This window comes from Geotrypetes seraphini, chromosome 1 (assembly GCF_902459505.1).
Source record: "Geotrypetes seraphini chromosome 1, aGeoSer1.1, whole genome shotgun sequence".
Lineage (NCBI taxonomy): Eukaryota > Metazoa > Chordata > Amphibia > Gymnophiona > Dermophiidae > Geotrypetes > Geotrypetes seraphini.
This window is the reverse complement of record NC_047084.1, coordinates 241,952,340-241,972,528: the sequence shown is the minus strand read 5'-3', so window position 1 is coordinate 241,972,528 and position 20,189 is coordinate 241,952,340.

The following is a 20,189-nucleotide window of genomic DNA, read 5'->3' as shown; positions in this document are numbered from 1 at the left end:
TCATTTGCATGAACTCTTTAACAAGTTATGACAACATTTTCTTGTGATACTTTTGAACTTCTTGCGACTCAGAGTTTTCCAAACTGTGGGTCAGGAACCCAGATGGGGGGTAACAAAATCTAGGTTTGGAGGTCACAGCCTGGGTAGGCTCTTCATAGGTGCATCGTTATTCTGTACCTCTACAGGGCTCACACAGTTCAATTTAACTACTCTTTTTCTGATATCACTTCCTGGTCCTGCAAAGAGAGATGCGGGGAAGAAAGAAGGTGTGCAAGGGGCAGGGGAAAAGTGGGGGACAGAGAGGAGGAGAGGTGCCGGTGCCCCCACCAAGATGGTACCCAGGGCAGTCCGACCCTCACCTCCTTTATTACGCCAGTGCCCATAGTGCATATTCTAAAAGGGGTGTGGCCATGAATAAAGCATATGCGTGCTAGTGGCATTCCGAAAAATTACATGTGTAGGACTAGGAAGAACAAAGGAAAAAGTGAATGGCAATAGAAAAGTCTCCAGCAAAATTTTAGTTTAGTATAGTTCAGGGGTGTCCAACCTGCAGCCCAGTGAAGTATTTTGTGCGGCCCCAGTCGAGGGCGATGCAGTGTTTTCCTCTGCTTCCCCCGAGTGTTTACCGTCTTGCTGGCTCCTTCCTCTGTCTTGCTGCAGCTTTTGCGCGTTTGTGCAGCCCCAGAAATATTTTTTTCGGCCAATGCAGCCCAGGGAATCCAAAAGGTTGGACACCCCTGGTATAGTTTAGTGCATTAAGATTTGATATACTCAGCCCAATATTCAGAACTATTTAACCGACCGGTTAAATAGCACCTGGTCGGCTAACTGCTAATTTCAAGGGGTAACAGCCACATACAAAAAAAGGCTGATAAATCAAGTTACCACATAAACAGAACCTCTTATGTTCCTTTTGGGAAATATTATTCCATAACTACTCTACAATCACCAGTATTTAGCCAAGGTCACTATTACACTGTACTTGCTAGTCCAAACTGAACTTTTCATATTGGCAAACAAGAAACAGATAATGGCCATGAACAACTCCTGTAAAACATTACATGCAAACAACGGAGAATGCACATTCACCTTTTCCCAGGAGCTGACAAATACCGATAACTACTCTATTCTTTTCCTACTCCAAGAATTTTAATCTACAAGTTAAAACCTATAGAACATCAATAAGAACATTTGGTTGCTTACAGAAATGTGCACTGCTAGTAAGCCTTGCTGGGTTTAAAAAAAAAAAAAATCAGCTTCAAGATTGTCAATAACAAAAATACCTTTACTGTTTGGGGTTGCCCAAACAATAATTTTCTTAATCAAGCAGCAGTTTAAAATCACTTTCTTTGAGATCCTGTGTTTCTTACGAAACTGTTGCAAATCTTCCATCCATTTTTGGGTCCTTTTCTCAGGTGTCGATGCTGCCATCCTATGTATTTCCTTAATGTTTGAAAAAAATATATATGTAAACAGGCATTATTAGGACCCACAGACATTTGTTGTAGTATAAACATGCTGCCAATAGATCTCAATTTTTATCATTAAGATCAATTCAATTGGTGCCTTAAAGGCATATTAAATAGCATTAACTTGTTTACTGTAACTAAATTTATTATAAATTTTTAGATATTAGAATCTAGTATACAGAGAAGCTATACAAATGAATATATTACACATATATTTTACATACTGGTATGTAGGAAGGTAGATAAATAGATATCGGTATGTAAATACATTCTAGCTCAAAATCACATTAGGAATTCAGAAACATCTGTGGCTCATAAATAAATGGTCAAATCTTACCTTAAGCTGCTGTTAAACACCAAAAGAAGGTAATTTAATTCTCTTTAATTGCTCCAGTTACACTTCCTATCCCAGCTTTTTTTTTTTTTAGACTGGTGAAAGGAAAGAGGCTTGCACCCCTGTAGCTGTTACTAAAATACAGCTGCTTTGCCTGGCAAATATGAATCAATGGTTTGTATACACTGCCTTAGTTCCACTTTCACTCAATATCCGAAAGCAGCTGAAGACACTTGAAGCCAGTTATACAATAGGGGACGATTCCTCAGCAGTAACTTCTGACTCATGCAGGCTGACTGGTGAAATCTGCTGTGATACTATTTCTCTCTGAGGCTGCCACTGTGTGGGGGGAGTCACCGTCTTCTATCGACAATCAATGACAATAAACACCAAAATATTGGTTTGTAAAGAGACCCGACCATATTGCTGAACCAAAGCCCACACAGGAGACATTTAATAAGTGTTCAGTCACAAACTGCAAAATGAGGCTTGTCTGCAAGATTCATTAAGCATACTGAATATTGAGATATCTGGAGCATTTTTCACATACTCAGTGTTCAAGGTTTTTAATAATTTATTTAACAGGTTATAATAAATTCTTTATATTTGGGGGGGGGGGAAATTCCGTGTGTATAAGATGGGAAATTTTCAAAAGAGAGTTCCGTGAGTGAAGTGTGGTTCACCCCCCACCTTTGAAATTTGCCTTTTTCCCCTCCATAGACTGTTTTGGGGTAAGGCTACCAGAAATATACGAAAGTTTTAACAAATGGCAGGAAAGGAGTTACTTGTATTTAAAAAGCCTTAAATAAAATTATCAATAAGAAATCTGACAAGAAAAATACATTTACAAAATATTTAAATTAAGTTCATTAAGGGATCCTTTTATTTATTCAATTTTCTATGCCGTTCTCCCAAGGGAGCTTGGAACTGTTTACATGAATTTATTCAGGTACTCAAGCATTTTTCTCTGTACCTGGTGCTATGCTGTAGCTTTAACCACTGCACCACACTCTCCCCCTAAGGAGGGATTAAGCATACACTGATGATTAGCATATAGCTTCATGGAACTTAACACATGCTAATTCATTAGCATGAACTAAGGGCTCCTTTTACAAAGCCGCTCTAGGGCCTTAAAGCGTGGAATAGCACGAACTAAATTGCCGAGTGTGCTAGCCGCTACTGCCTCCTTTTGAGTAGGCAGTAGATTTTCAGCTAGCGCACACTAATCCGGTTCGTGCGTTAAAAAAGCTAGCGCACCTTTGTAAAAGGAGCCCTAAATCTGAAATGAAGAGACAGCACAAAATAAAAGGAAACCCTACTGAACAAAACAGCCCATAATATGGAAGAAGAACCCAATAGCAAACCCCAAGAAGGGAGTAGAAACCTTGAAAAGAGATCAGAAGAATGGTCAAAGGTCTGGCAGTTAAAATTTAATTCAATGCTGAATTACACTCAGGCTCTATACCTTATATTTTAAAAATCCACTATATGGAGTGTATAATCATGAATAAGTTAATCAATCCTTTGCATAACTGAATAATTGTATGTGCTAAAGACTGTGTTCAGATCCACATACCTCAGTGTTCAAATGAAATCAATGTGATATCTAGAGCAGAGGTTGCTGACTGGGACCATCATAACCACAGTATAGTAGCATAAAGTGCATCATGTATAATTTTTAAAACCCAGATAAAAGGTGTACTTATCTGGGAACGATGCAACATTTCTCTGATGAATATCCTCTGCTGTAGAAGTGAACAAAATAAACCAAAAACACCTCAGAATCAACAGTGCACACCTGAAGGTGCCTACATCCAGTCCCTCGACTCAAGTTTCGCTCCACGCGTCATCAGGAGGGAGTAAACTCATGGGATAAGGGCTCAACATTGGCCGGCTGGCCAGGTCTTCCTACCGGCCGGCAGGCCCACCTCATCAAAATGAGTCAGGCCCATCCCCGATAAGCCTAAGATTGGCCCAGGCTCTAGGAGTCCCAGTTCATTAACCCTTTTTGGATACAAACTGTTTCATGACTATTTTTACATTTACTTTTGTTCATTAAAGACTTGGTGTCTTGTACACCATCCCTGCAGTTTTTGCTTTTGTTCTTCAACACAGTATATGGTACAGATTCTACCTTTGGACCTCTCTCATCCCTCCCTAAAATTTCTAAATCTTACTACATTTGCTCTTCTATAAAAAAAATATTTCAGGTGGAATGAAAGAAGAAGCAGTAGGGGTAGATCTGACTACTATGTCCCTCTGCTCCCAGGATGAAATATGCTTCAAAACGCCCCCTGATCATGCCCTTTAAATGACAAACAATGTTCCTACTCTCACTTCATACCAACCCACTGGAATCAACTGCCCCCACAAATTAGATCCCTTGAAGGACTCCTCAACTTTAGGAAAGCAATAAAATCATACCTGTTCACCTAACTCCTCTGCCCTCAACCAATAGATTACAAATAAATATACATTGATACAAGATCCATGGTATGTGTCGCATTAGGATAAAAACTTGTATTGAAAAATCTTGCAATGACAAATTTAACTGAATGTCCTGGTGAAAATGTTCTCATTGCTTGTCACTCACCATCCCAAGATTTTCTAGAAAAAATATCAAGATGTGAGTGCAAGAAGTGTATTTTTAATGACATGCGGCAACCAAGTTTCTGATATGAGTCAAGGAGATGCTGAACTCCTTCCTTGTATGAAGGAGACTTATGACTGCCCAGAAAGTTTTCCACTAACCACTTGAATGCCTCCCAAGCTTCAAGCTCAGCTGCTGAGAGTGATTGCTTAAAAATCTTCATCCTGCATATTGAACTTATCTATGGGCCTATAAATATTCCTTCCTTCAGTTTTGTAGTGCAGAGTTTGGAAATTTCTTAACAAGATATTGAAAACTTGGCAAGTTTGCTTTACCCATGGCCTTTACCAGGTTCTTCATCAACCCCAGCTTGAAATGAAGAGGTGGAAGAAATATTTTATGAGGATCCACCAATGGAATAAATTTCACACTGCTTGTCCCTGGGTTATAGGTATCCCTCAGTTACCAGACATGCTTGACATAATTTAAGCTGTAGATCTGCTATCCCACAAGCACAGGAAACAGTAGTATTTAGTGAATCCTCCTTACATTCCCATTAGCATGCCAATGACCTTCAGATCACCACAGATGTTCCACTGGTGTGTTTTATAACTGATTGCTTCTAGTAAATTCTTCATATTCTCATAAGACTCCTTTAGATGAGCAGAATGGGCAATTGGTATACTTGATTTGGAATTTCCGTTGTGCAGTAACGCTGCCTTCAAGCTTCTCTGTGAAGAATCAATGAAGAGATGCCATTCATCTGAACAATGCACTTGTGACAAACTGTTGAAGAGCCCATTGATGTTATAACAACAGCAAAATGAGCCATTTACAGTGAAGAACGTTGTTAAGTTATGATTCCTTTTTCTGTAATGAGTTATATTAGCATCTTTTGCAAGCAAATGCTTTTGCTTAAGCCTTGAAGCAAGAAGTTCTGCCTTTTCTTTTGAAAGATTTAAATCATGAATAAGATCATATAATTCTGGATTGTGACTAGTTGCTGCATCATCATCACATTCCTCATCATGTTCCACAGAAGCAAGTCCATCTTGTGGAGGTACAGGGACAGGCAGTGAGTCATCATGAGAAACAGGCCTAATAGCAGAATCCAGAGTAGGATATATAATTTTGTGCTTAGTTTTAGCTGAGAATCTACTTGTGTTCACAAGGCAAAAGTAGCATTCTTTAATATGGTCTCGCGGTTCCATCCATATCATTGGGATTGCAAATGACGTCACTGCCTTTAGTCCATTGAGCCAGTCATGAAGTCTGTTGGAACAACTGGTACAGATGATATGTGGAGCCCAAGACTTATCCTGGTCACCCAGTGGATAGCCAAAGTACAGCTTGGAATCAATCTAGAATGTTCGCCAAAAAAGGTAAATTTCAAAATATCAATTCCATGGGTCATAAAAGCAAAGTTTGAAGGGAATGATAGCCATTTTCTATACTTTTGTGGCATAGGCAATTAAGAAAGAAAATAACTGAACATTCTCCAGTTCTACCAAGCTCTGCCCATGGACATTCTCCCAAGACTTTCTAGATAGTGCAGAGGCAGTCAGAGGAAATATTCAGCAGCACCATACAGTTAATGATGCTGAATAGCCTGAACAGTATATCCAGTTAGCAGCATCTAGAAAATGCTTATGTATCTGAGGTGTGTAGTTTAGTGCAATTCCCTATGTAGAAGAATCTTGTTGACTAGTGTGCAACAAAGGTCATGCCAACTAAAAATGATCTCAGAAATCTAAATATATTACTAACCAAGCTCTCCCTGAAATTTAATTGTATTCTGTTTTCACATACCAGCAACAATTGATCTTAATTACTTCCTTATTCTTCCCTTTCAACCAGAGCCACATAATTCTTTCTAACCCAACCCCTAATTATTGAGTCAGTCTATACAGTAAGATCAGAAGGTTGGGTGGAAGGCAGGGAATTAACTCCTCAAAAATGCTAAGGCTTCAAATATTTTTATTGCCACCTTCCCCCTTTGATCTTCTATATTAAATTTACAACAACCCTCCCACCCCAAAAAAAAAAACAAACAGAAAAAAAAAGCTTCAGCTCATGAAATTTATTTTCTATAAACCAAATTCAGAAAACTGACAAGCAAAGGAAAACAATAGGCACTCCAAGGGCCCCTCCATAATAGATCTCTTGACAGAGGGTTCAGCTGAATAACTGGACTTAGTTCTTACTCACTTCTGTATATCCCAGCATCATTATATGACAAGAGGGAAAAATGTATTATCAGGACCCAGGTGTGAGATAGTTACAAGAGCTCTTCATATGTGATGGTGTTTTCAAAATAAACCCCCTCTTCTATGAAACTGTGATAGCAGTTTCTAGTGCAGAGAGCCGTGCTGAATGGCCCGCACAGCTCCCGACACTCATAGGAACTCAATGAGCGTTGGAAGCAGTGCGGGCCATTCAGTGCGGCTCTCTGCACTAGAAACTGCTATCGCAGTTTCATAGAAGAGGGGGTAAGTCTTTATTGAAACCTCCTTCAAAATAAAACAGATTGCAAATGAGAGGGGAGAGAGGGGATACGATAGACATTTAAATATCTCCATGGTGATAATGTACAGGAGGTAAATCCTTTGAAATGAAGGAAAACTCCAAAAGGAGATGGCGTAGGATGAAGTTAAGAGGTGATAGGCTCAGTATTAATGTAAGAAAATACTTCTTTACAGAAAGGGTGGTAGATGTGTGGAATAGTCTCCCGGTGCAGGTAGTAGAAACAAAGGCTGTATCTCAATTCAAGATAGCATGGGTCAGGCATGTGGATTCTCTTAGGGAGATGAGGAGATAGTGGATGCTGTGGAGGGGCAGACTGGATGGGCCATTCAGCCTTTATCTGTCATCATGTTTCTAACATATAGAAGAATACTGTAGGTTATACACTACAGGGCATTTAGGTGCATGCATTTATACGTGCTATTGACTTGGTATATGTGGGCATGCTTACATGTTGGCATATAAATGCTGACTTATTCTATAATAGAATCTGTGTGCCCAGATACTTTTACAGAATTTATGCTCAGCATATTGCATCTTAGCACCTAACATTTGGCCTCCTTTATAGAATTGCTCCCACCGTATTTTCTTCCATCTTTTTATATTAGATGAAGGGAATAATGTAGTGTTATAATCTGTAATACAACATATTGTAATGGTTCTTAGATTTATGTATTTATTTCCAATGCACAAGGTCCGTTAAGGCAACTATGCAGTTTACAATAAAACTAAATCAATGAGGAGAGACAGTAGAGTGGGTTGATGTAAGGAAGTATATCAGGACCTGGCAAAAATCCTGTTTAAGATTAGAGGGCAAGAATACTTGGAAAAACTATACTAGAGGCTACTTCTTATTTTGATTTTAGAAAACTGCTTAAGACACACCTGTTTCATAGGTTGAGGTCCTAATGGTGTTCCCGTTTTAATTTATCTATGTTTTTTAATTAATGAACTCCAATTTCACTTGCTTGTTTTTATTTTTATGTTATTTTAATTACATTGTATGTATTAATTTTTCTTGCTGTGAACCACTTTGAACCATTTTTGGTATAGTGGTATATAAAAGTAAATTATTATTATTATTAAATTATTATTAAAGACAAAATATCTTCTTTATAATATAGCTTTTCTCTCCTTGAAGCCGTACATTTTACTTGTATTAAGAAGAGTGGTACATGGATTATTTTTAGCATTAAGACCAGATCCACAGAGTCTTTTGTAAACTAGCTGCACTCTCAAATTTGAAGGCAGAAGCAATATAATACATATTTATACATAACAGCTTGAAAATTTTTTTTGAACTTTATTTAGCTTTTAATGCCAACAAAAAGTGCAATACAATTTATATACAAATAATGATAATTAACCAAGTACTTATAATCAATCAGCATCTATACAAAAGATACAAATTCCCTCCCCCATCCATCATTATCATCAGGAATAATACCAAAACAAAAGATATACCCCCCTCCCGCTCCCCCCCCCCTGGATGTGTAGGTACAAAACAACAGAAAATAAAGATAAAGATAAAGGACAACTTTAGCAAATCTAAAAAAGACGTCAATGGACCCCAAACTAATTTGAACATCTTATTATGCCTCAGCATGTCAGCATTCATTTTTTTGAAAATTTAAGAATGAAAAATAATCATTCCCTGTCTGTGCTTAGAGACCATTTCAATCTATCTGTATTCTTAATCAAAAAGGCCTCTGAGAACACATATTTTAATCTGCTGCCATGATACATAATACTGGACAACAAATTTTCCAAAGGTTTTGCTTCCTTAAAACAAACTGGTGATTATGATGGACCTCTTCAAAATAAGCACAAATATAATTTCCCACTGACTGTATCATGTAAGAATTTTGAGAAACACAATGATATTTTTAATTGTCTATAACATGTTTTAATGCACAAAGTTTCAGATACGCTGTGATAGTTCACCGTGGCTAAAAGTGTTTTCCTGCTGATTTTCATTTATACTCAGTGTCTGGTGCATCTCGTTGCAGTGTTCAACAATAGTCAGCCAGCATTGATAGATTCCATTTGCCCTGATATCTTTTTTCCATAGTGGCAAATGTCCCGGTGAAACCATTCACCATGTTCATCGCTGACTGCAGCAAGATTTGTGGGGAAGAAATCCAAGTGTGAATGTAGGAAGTGCATCTTGAGTGACATGTTGCACTTCATGGTTTTGTATGCTCTAAGAAGTTTGTCAACCAGTTGAATATAGTTTGGTGCTCTGTAACTGCCAAGAAAATTCTCAACAACTTCCTTGAATACTTTCCAAGCGACTTTCTCTGGCCCAACTAACAGATATTCAAATCTATCATCATTGATGACATGTCTGATCCAAGTGGAGCCTCAACATCTTTATTTCTTCTACTGGTCATGCCTTTCTCTATACAGCCTAGCATCCTCTAAAACAGGGGTATCAAAGTCCCTCCTTGAGGGCCGCAATCCAGTCAGGTTTTCAGGATTTCCACAATGAATATGCATGAAATCTATTTGCATGCACTGCTTTCATAAGAACATAAGAACTGCCTTCTCCGGATCAGACCTTCGGTCCATCAAGTCCGGCGATCCGCACACGCGGAGGCCCTGCCAGGTGTACACCTGGCTTAATTTATAGTCCACCATATCCTTATATGCCTCTCTTATGCTAACATGATCTCATGCAGATTCATTGGGGAAATCCTGAAAACCTGACTGGATTGTGGCCCTCAAGGAGGGACTTTGACACCCCTGCTCTAAAATTAGGGAAAATGTAATCCATTCCAAATTACAAAGACTTTCTAGAGAAAAAACACAGGCTTTGTACCCATTTCAAATAAGATTTTGTCAACACAATAGCACAGAGACTGCTTTGATAGGAATCATTGCTACTATACAGACAAGTTAAAACTATAATTAGGGAGAAGCTGTTATCTGGGCTTTCATCTGTGGGGATGTGCAGCCTGTATTTCCATCCTAAAGGCTGGTTGTTTGCTGGGCTTAATGAGAAAGTGCCAATACCATCTAGCATGAAGAGGTTACCCTATTGACTTCACAGGAGACCTTGTGACTTCTCATTAGAGGCCTCTGACTTTGTTCCTGATTGGAGAACCTGGGTGTCAATCTGTGAGGAAATGCAGCCTGTATTTCCGGCCTATGGGCTGATTGCTTGCTGGACTTGGTGAGAAGGTGCCGGTACCTTTTGGCATGAAGAGACATCATAGGGGACTTTTCAGTTTCCCATAAGAGGCTTGTGCATCTGTGTCACATGAACAGAGGGGTATGCCTTGCCCTTTGGAGCTCTGAGAAGGGATGAAGAAAGAAGAAAGCTCAATGTATTCTTTTTCCATTTGATTTTTTTTTGTGATGGGGAAATGCAAAGCAAAGACTAAGTCTCCACTCCGGAAATTGCCAGTCCTATGGATAAGCATGTAACTTCTACTGGATTGTTGAAGCCTCATTTACTTCCCCGGAATGTGTTCCTCCTCCCCTTCCTGGACTTTGCAATAGAGAGATGCCTTTTGTAGGTTCTCCATCAGATATGGGAAACTGGAAGGGACTAAAAAATTACATAAAAGTGGCACTTACTAAATTGCCCCACGTTGTTGCATTGATGGCCTCAGCCAATACCTGAAAACAAGCAAAATATTACTTTGAAGGACTTTTGGGACATTAATCAGAGAATGGAGGGGATGTTAAAAACTGCTGGCTCTCAGAGTTTCAAGTTTATAAGGTATTTATATACCACCTATCATGGTTATCTAAGTGGTTTTACAATCAGGTACTCAAGCATTTTCAAACCAGGTTAATGTGGATTCAAACATTTTCTTAATGGATGAGCATTTCATTGTGGTAGAAGCACAGGTTTCAACTCTTCAAGCTGCTTCAACTTCAGCAAATAAAGATTCCTGTAGTATTCATTTTAAAAAGGAAATGTTTAAAAATGCTGATAGAACTCGAAACCTACGCTTTGTGAATTTTCCCATCATATATTTACTTTCACCTGAGATCTTTCTGAGGAAGTACCTCAAAGAGATTCTAGGTATGGAGAATGCTGCCACATTATCTTTTCTGAGGAAGGGCTGTGGCTCACTGGTTGGGCTGCTGCTTTTGCACCCAGCGGTTGTGAGATCAAATCCTGGTGCAACAAAAAGGCAGTGTACAAGTCCCCATTCCCTTTTCTGAAATGTTAAAAACAAAGCTCCCAGATTTTCAAGGGGTAGACTGTCTGGTTTCTTCTGATGTGGATTTAACCACCTTTTTTTAGAAGACACTCAAGATGTGATTCAGACAAGATCTACCATTTCGGTAACTTGGCTTAATGAAGGGGATAAATGTTTGATAATGAAATTATATTTCAAAAAGAAAGATGAGGTTTTCTGTGGGGCTAAGATAATGGTGTTTCCTGATGTAGCCAGGGCAACTCAGTTACAACAGAAAGCTTTTTTAGCATTGAAGTCTAGAGTTTTAGCCTTGAATGCTACTTCTTTTATTTAAACGTCCATGTAAGTGTTTGCTTACCTACCTGTATTCTGGGATCCATTGTAGTTAGACTAGTTTCTAAAACGTAATGAGAATAAACAGTCTGTATAGAAATATTTAGCTAATTGCTGTGCCATTAATAGCATAGAACTTATAGGCAACTCATGTTTCAGTTTTAGACAACTCAAAATGTATGTTTTGTGATGCTTTCAACCTGCAGCAACTTCAAAACTGATTTGTTACATTTTCTCCAGCTATACTGTTATAGAGATAGGTTGGAGTCTGTATGACCAGCACTTTCATACTTATTTTATTTTTTAAATTAATGCTCCTTTTCTAATTTTGTTGATACTATCTAAATGTTGTAACTTAGAAGGTTCTTCCCTTCAATGGGATATTAAATAAAACTTGAAACTTACTTTCCTTCTCATTTACACTCTAGTTTGCTATTGGGCTCCCTTTGCAATGTTTGGAAGATCCTAGTGTTACGTTTGGGAGAGCCCCCGGGAGTGTCTGACCAATTGCCTCTTCAGGAGAATCATCAATTATTGCCGGGCCAGACCTCTTCCCCCTTTCGCCAATGGGCACAGTTTGGTTTGAGTTTATTGATGCATGTCCTGCATCCGGATGGTACCCTTCCACTTTGGCGTGATTTCTGTCTGCGTGAGGGGATTCTGGTTACCGACTCCTTTGCCTACCTGCAATTGGGTCATTATGTGCGCTCATTGACGGCCGAGGGTCTGCGATCAGGATTGGGGACTAAGCTTCACATCTTTTTTTGACCGATTTGAGGATACGGGAATTTCTGTTTCAGTGCTCCATAAAGCTTTGGGTCTCCTTGCACCACCTAAGTCTTGGGATGCCTTGAGTACCCGCTGGGCGCCTGAGCTAGGTTTGTTACTGACCGACTTGGATGTGGGCTGCCTTATTAGTCAGATCCCCACTCTTTCTATGATAGCTGAGCTCAGGAAGTGTCAGTTTCGGGTTTTGCACCATGCGTACTTCACGAGGGTTCAATTGTTCCATTCTGGCTTAGCAGAGTCAGTCCTGTGTGAAAAATGAACCAGTGCGCCCAAGTCCTTCTTTCATGCTTTCTGGAGTTGTCCTGTGGTTAAGAGTTTTTGGAGGCGGGTGGTCCGGTATTTGGAATCTTTGTTGGGCCGGCACATCCCTCTGACTCCGGTGGGGTTTCTCTTGGATAAGTACAAAGCTTTTTGTTTTCCACCTGGGGGTCAGTCGGACATTTGTGCGAAAGGCTCGTTTGGTGGCTAAAAAGGTGATTCTGTGGGGAATGGGTCTCTGCTCAAGCTCCCTCTTTTTGGGCTTGGCGTAATCGATTACATGCTTTGATGGTGCTTGAGAGGGGTTGGGTCTGTGCTTCTTTCTGCCAATCTAAATTATTCTTGAGGGTCGGGGTCTTTATGTATATTCTTTGTCTCCTAGAGTCCGTAGTCTGATATTAAATACTTTAACCTTCTGAGCTCCTTTAGGCAGTGAGAGGCACCCTTGGTGTGTCCCTTTCTTCTTTTGTTCCTCCTTTCTTTTCTGGTGTTAGAATTAATTTATTTTTTTTTGGGCACGTGTCTTTCTGTATTGGTTGTTGTGGTTGGTTCTTGTCTTGCTGGGTTTGTTGGGCTATTGCTGGCTGTGGGTGGGGGGGAGGTCCCCCATTGCAGTATTTCAGGGTCCATCAGAGTCCAGGGCCCTGACGTTCCAGTTCTTGTTTGGTACTGTTGGGACCTCACCAGTTTGGGATACTTGCTCCTCTCTTAAATTCTCTATAGCTTGATTTTTTTGCCTTTCACATGAATGTACCCCGGCTGCCTGTCCGAGTTGTGTCTGCCCTTATATGTTATAGCGCTGGAAAGCGGGCTGGGGGGGGGGACACTGAATATTGTTTTGATTTTTCCATATATGCTCTTTACCTGCTCTTCTTGGGAGCGGTAAGGCGGTTCTTGCACCAGGGTTTCTGCCTGTATAATGCAACAATTTTGAACATTTAGGGCTCCTTTTACAAAGGTGCGCTAGGCAGGGCCAGATTAATCAATACACACACTAGGCACGTGCCTAGAGCCCAAAATGATGAGGGGGGGCTCGCTGAAAGAGGATGACTCACCTTGATGGCAACGGGTTCCCCCCGTTATCAACCGCAACGGGCCCCTCCCTTCCCGGCATCAATAGCAATGGGCCCCCCTCCCCGCAGCAACCGCAATACAGCCGGATCTGTTACTGGAAGGTCCCGCGATGACTGCTTCTGCCGGTCCATCCCCCTCCGACATCACTTCTTCCAGAGCAAGTGATGTCGGAGGGAGATGAACCGGCTGAAGCAGTCATCGCGGGACCTTCCAGTAACAGATCCGGCTGTATTGCAGTTGATGCCAGTTAGGGAGCCCGTTGCCGTTGCTGTGTGGGGGAAAGGGGGCGTTGCCATTGTTGTAGGGGAGGGCCGTTGCTGCGGGGAGGGGCCGTTGCCGTCAGCTGTTATAATGCTGCTTTCGGGCAAAGAAGCTCAGAGGGCAGAGCCAGCAGCAATGTTTGGAGGGGGAGAAATGAGCATGGAAGGGTGGTGGAGGAAGAGAAAGGGGTCAGGGTGGTATGGAAGGGTTGTGAGAAGGATGGTGGAGGAAGAAAAAGGGGGTAGAGTGGTATGGAAGGGTGGTGGGAAGGATGGTGAGGCAGCATGGTATGGAAGGGTGGTGGAGGGAGAGAAAGGGGCAGATGCTGATGTAATTGTGTGCAGGGAAAGGGAAGGATACTGGATGGAATTGGGTTGGAGGGAAAGAAAGGGGGCTGATGCTGATGGAAGTGGGGGAAGGGAGAGAGTGAAATGCTAGACCATGGGGGTGTGGGAGAGGGAAGGGAAGAAGAGAGGAGAGAGATGCCAGACCATTGGAGGAGGGAATGGAAGAAGATGGATGCCAGACCAATGAGGGTGAAGGGAAAGATGGAAGGGGGAGGCATACAGTTTCTGGAAGTGGCACAGAAGGACAAAAGATGAAAGGAAGATATTGACAAGAAGATGAGGAGAGCAGAAACCAGACAAGACAAAGGTAGAAAAAAATTTTCTATTTATTTACTTTTTATGCTTTAGGGGACATGCATCGCTGTTTCTGTGGAGTTGCATTGTATGCAGAATCCAGCTTCTTGGTGGTTTTATTTAACCTTTGTCTATTTTATCCCCCCTTTTACAAAACTGTAGAGCATTTTTTTAGCATGGGCCGTGGCTAAAAACCATACTACAGTTTTGTAAAAGGGGGGAGAGGTTAGTTTGTGATTACATATTCCATACTAGGTGAAGGTGTTTTCTGTGACATGTTTGCATGAAATACATGTTTTTTTGTTAGCGTTGACTAGCCTTGTTTGGCGAAATGCATCAGGCATGGTTCTTGGGAGCACCTTGAATTAACCTGATTTGAATCTCCTTATTTTCTGCCAATCTTCTTTTATTTCATGTTGGATTCTTTGGTGGACTGCTTGCCTTGTTGTTTCGTTGCAAGTTAACATACATGGAGTGGAACGTACTAGAGGAGTTACAGATTTGTTTGTTTATACATACATATGGGTTACAGTTGGTTGATGTAGAGTGAGGCAGTTGAGAGGCGTTGTAAACTTGGTTATTAATATAGACCAGTGTTCTCCCCATAAATTTTTTCCAGCCGGGTGGCATGAAAAAGTAGCCGGGTGGGCGGGGTGGGGAAAATTAAATGTATACTATTTTTATTAGTTAATTATTATTATTTTCCAATGCTCGATATGACTTCCTTTTTTAAGGTTTGACACTTTACTAAATTTAAGAAGTATCCAATTCTAGAAGTGAATAATTAGATATTCACTCTCTTTCAAATAGTATAGAGGTTTAAAAAAGGGAAATGCGTTAATGAAGTCATTAGGTTCAATCTAACCATTTATTTCTGCATGAATTTAAACAACTAAAAAAAAAAAGATAAATATAGCTCATCCAGTCATACAAGAAATGGCTGTACAACACCTCTAATAATGTTTTGATCACTAGGTTCCTTCCTGAGGTCTCACTGAGGATATGAAATAGATGCTATCCCCACTTCCAGACCTCTTCCACATAATTTATGCAGAGGTGTTACTGAGCCTTGAAGGGCACCTGTGTGATTGATCTTTATCTGCTTCTTTTTTATTTTGCTATACTGCAAAGTAAGAGCTAGGGCAAAACAGTATAGGTAAAGATGCAGGTAATAATTAGCAATGTATAAAAAATATTTTATTTTTATTTGCTTATAATGTCATTTTAAAGCTGCTTGATGATAATACAACTTTAATTTAATTCTTTATAATGGGTGTGTCTGTGTGTTGGGGGGACAACACCTATGTCAACAGTAAAGTTAGAATAGGGTCATTAAATCCAGTGGTGTACCTAGTATATATGACAGCCAGTGCTAATCATTTTTTTAACAAACCCTCCTCTATATAAAAAAAGATATTTTTTAGTAATAATCCATGAGTCACACAATAAGGGTACATCTAGGAAAAGGCAGCATCTTAAACACTGCAGTGAGCACGATAGCACCAACACACGCATTGTAAAACTAAACAAACCAGATCCTACACAGTCAATTGATCCCGTAGTCGATGCTAACAGAAAATCATGTCCTTTTCATACACACAGAACACAGATACACCCTCGCCCAATATGGAATAATCACAAACTAAAAATAGAAATATGTAGACAAAAGTTAAACTGAACAAAGAAACCAGACTCTGCATACAATGCAACACCATAGAAACAGTGACACATGTCCCCTAATACTGTGCAAAATATAAAGACAGTAGATGTAAATTTGAAAAAAAAACTTCTACATAACAGTCACCACTTTACAAATTAACAAATAGAAATAAAATAATGAGAAATATGAAAATACCATTTTATTGGACTAATCCATTTTTCAATTAGCTTTCAGAGGCCAAATCTTTCTTCAAGACAGTACAGTATACAGCTGTTATGGTATCCTGTCCTGACCTGAGGAAAGGGGTTTATTCCCCCCCAAAATTGCCTTATTTCCATTTCCTATTGATAAATTTTAATCAATACAGTTACAATACTACTTGATTCTACATAAAGCAACAAAAAATTTTTTTTCTACCTTTTGTCGTTTCTGCTTTAGTCATCTTCACTTCACTCTCTTCTTTCTATTTAGCATTTGTCCTCGCTCCCTTCCATGCAACATCTGTCCTCTCTCTTTGCCTCTTCCACCCTGCCTCTGCCCTCTCTCTCTCTACCCCTTCCATCTACTGTCCACCCTATCTCTGCCCCTTGCATCCACTGTCCACCCTTTCTGCCTTTTCCATCCAGTGTCTGCCCTCTCTCTGTTCCATATGGTATCTTCCCTCTTTCTATGTCCCTTCAATAAACTCTATATCCTGTGCCCTTTCTCTCCTTTGTACATGATTTATTTCAGCTTCAACCCCTCTCCATTTTTTGTCTCCACCCTTCCCCTATGCTCTGGCATCTCTCTCTTCTCCTTTCCTTCCTTCCTTCCCACTCCACCCCATGGTCTGACATCTCTATCTCCTTCCCTTCTCTCCCCCCTCTCCAGTATCTGCCTCCTGTCTTTCCCCTTTGGTCCAGGCTTCTCTCTTTCTCTCCGTCTTTCTTCTGTGAGGAGATCATATTGATCTTGAACACTGAATAATTCTTCCACATTCTCCATATCACTGTACTGTAGTCTGGTCCAGCAGACTGCTTTGGCACTATTACATGGGTAATAGTAAATTCATTATGCATCAGCTTTCCACACAGAATGCCACAAGTCTCTATTTCTTGTGCTGTGTTTACATCTGCCAGCAGCAGAAACTTGTGAGACAGATCCCTTGGCAATACTACACTTTGGAGCCCTTTGACCATCTGGTTCTGTATGGCTGCAGGCTTTAAAGCTCTGTTTACTGGAGGAGACTGTCCAGCATACATAGTTGCATCGCTCTTAAGGATCTGATCAGAGATTACATTAGACAAGGTAGTATTTTTAGGCATGGAAAAACAGGACATGTTCTCCTCAATCTGCTCAGATGCCCTTTAATGTTCATCTGATCTCGGGCTAAATCTTGCCTCCTGAGCTGATCTTCAAAGGAGAGCGGAATGAGAGCCATATCGGCAGTGAGATCCGTTTTAGGCCGCATGTTGTGCAGGGCTGGACTAAGGCAAGTTGTAAGCTTCCTTCTATCGCTGACCTAACTTCCATAAGTCAGCAACGGAGGGAAGCTTACAATTTGCTGCTCTCGCTTGCTTCGGGCCTTCCTCATTGCCGGATCCTGCCTTCACGGAAACAGAAAGCCAATGTTCCCTCTAAGGATTGATGAGGTGTGTGCAAAAAAAAATATGCATGAGCGACAAGTTACATATTCCACAAATTTATGAGCAGGCACGGAGGACGCATTTTTAAACAAATGTAGTTTATCCTTGTACTCCTTATGTATTTTTAATCATCTATGGATATGTTTGTATGTTTATTGTTCAAATGGTTTTATTTATTTCCCAAAATTTATTTTTGTTATACACATTGAAAATATTTGATATTGCGTTTAAATCAAAATCTCAATAAACTTGAAACTTGAAACGAGTGCCCATGAGATTGTGGGAGGGTTAAATACTCAAAACTTAGAAGAATAACAATTTACTTAAAGTTTTTGCTTCGCCAGCTTTCTGGTATCTTTACATAATGCAGTGGTGTACCTAGCATATGTAACACCCAGGGGCCCATCATTTTTTGGCACCCCCCCATCTGTACAAAAAACATGATTTTTAGTAACAAGCCACACGTCACACATGAGTACCTAGGAAAAGGCAGCATCTTACATATTGCAGTGAACAGTACATCAATACACCCATTGTAAAACTAAACAAGCCAGACCAGCACAGATCAATCCTACACCGTCAATCCTAACAGAAAACTATGTCTTTCGAACACACAGAACACACCTTCGCCTAGTATGGAATATGTAATCACAAACTAACCCCTCCCTCTTTTACAAAACTGTAGTGTGGATTTTAGCTACGGAGGTAACAGCTCTGATGCTCATAAAATTCTGAGCATCAGAGCTGCTACCACCACGGCTGGTGCTAAAAAACGCTTCACAGTTTTGTAAAAGGGGGGATAAAATAAAAATACATAGACAAAGGTTAAATTGAACCAGCAAGAAGCTGGACTCTGCATTCAATGCTTCACAGAAACAGTGACACATGTCTCCTAAAGCAATAAATAAATAGAAATTTTTTTCTACCTTTGTCTTCTGTGGTTTCTGCTTTCCTCATCTTCTTGTAACTCTCTTCCTTCCATCCACTGTCTGCCGTCTCTCTTCCCCTATATGGCATCTTCTCTCCTTCTATGCCCCTTCCAGAAACTGTATGCCTCCCCCTTCCATCTCTCCTTTCACCCCCATTGGTCTGGCATCTCTCTCCTCGCCTTCCCTCTCCCACACCTCTCCTCTGCAATCCCTTTCCCTTTTTTCCCTCATTTCCCTTTTCAATTTATTTTCTGCATCTGTCTAGATTATGTTCTTACTACCCTCTCATCAATGTCCTTTTTTACTGTCTACCTAAAGCTTGCCACCTCTTTCCCTCACCCCTCCAGTGTTTCCCTAACTCAATCCTTTTCTCCCCATCATGTGTCCTCCTTTTATTTATCTCCTCCTTCCATCATGTACCCTCTTTCTCCAACCCTTCCATCTAGTACCTTCTTCTCTCTCTGTCCACTTATCATCCAGCATCTGCTCCCCTCTTTCTCTCCTCCCATTTCCTTCTGGCATTTGCTCCCTTATCTCTCCCATCTGCACTTCCATCCAGGATAGGCTCCCCACTACCATCCAATGTCTGCCCTTTCTCCCTCCATCCACCCCTCTTCAATCAGCATCTTCCCCCTTTCTTTCCCTCCAATATCCTTCCCCCTTATGTCTCTCCCCTTTCTCTGTAGATCAATTCCATCAGCACCACCCTTCCATACCACCCTGCCCCCTTTCTTTCCCTCCACCACTCTTCCATTCCAGCAGTCCTGCTCCTTTCTCTCCCTTCATGCAGCAAGGTCCCGCGATGATTGTAGCTGCCTGCTGCCAATCCACCCCACTCTGATGTACTTGCTCTAGAGCGGACTCAGCAGCCGCATGCTGGAAGGGCCCGCGATGACTCGTCTGCTGGCTCTGCTCTGGAAGAAGTAAGTTACGTTGGAGGGGGTGGACCCGGCAGGGAGTTGCGGCAAAGTCCCGCAATGACTGCGTCTGCCGGGTCCACCCCCTCTGACGTAACTTACTTCTTCCAGAGCAGAGCTAGCAGACGAGTCATCGCGGGACCTTCCTGCACCTTAGCGCGGATGTTGACTCTGCTGAAGAGAAAGTAAGTCAGTGGTAACGTGACCATTTATTTTTTTCATCAAAAGGGGACATCTATTAATTGACTGTGTATCCTTTCTTTCTTTCTGCACTCAGGCCCAACAATTGTCCCTTTCTATTCCCTCCCTCCTTCCTTCCCATGTCCTTAGTGCCCCCAGTGCCTCCTTCCCGTGTCCATAGTGCCCCCAGTGCCTCCTTCCCATGTCCTTTGTGCCCCCAGTGCCTCCTTCTTATGTACCCCCACTGCCTTCCAGATTTTGCCCACCACCAAAGCCAGTCAGCTCTGCCACCTCTCCATTTTTTTCTCTCTGTCACCACCGCATCCCCTATGCTCTGGCATCTCTCTCTTCTCCTTTCTTTCCTTTGCACCCCATAGTCTGGTATCTCCCCTTCCCTGATTCTCTGGCATTTCTCTCCTTTCCTTTTCTTCCATCTTTCGCTCCCCCTC